Here is a 338-nt window from a genome sequence, read left to right as displayed (position 1 = left end):
TTTTAGACAGAGACTAGTGAGAGGTAGAGTCCTGGATGGACTGGGACTGAGACCCACCTGCCACGCCTCTGGGGGCCAGGGCTGCAGATTTACGCCCCCACACCCAGAAGCACCTTTTCATTTAACACCAATACAAATAAATTACTGGCAGGTCAGTACCATCCTGGGACCTAAAATTCTAATTGAATAAAATCTTTCAATATTCCATTATACAGCTTCGATTTGATTAAACTGGTCAAAGTAAGTAAGAAACATACCGTCCAGTAAGTAGTTAGTCATTTTGCTTTTAGGGGTAGACAGTCAAAGAACAGAGACTAACAAACAAGGAAGAAAAAATT

This window comes from Mastomys coucha, unplaced genomic scaffold (genome assembly GCF_008632895.1).
Source record: "Mastomys coucha isolate ucsf_1 unplaced genomic scaffold, UCSF_Mcou_1 pScaffold11, whole genome shotgun sequence".
NCBI lineage: Eukaryota > Metazoa > Chordata > Mammalia > Rodentia > Muridae > Mastomys > Mastomys coucha.
Note: the sequence above shows the minus strand (reverse complement) of the source record.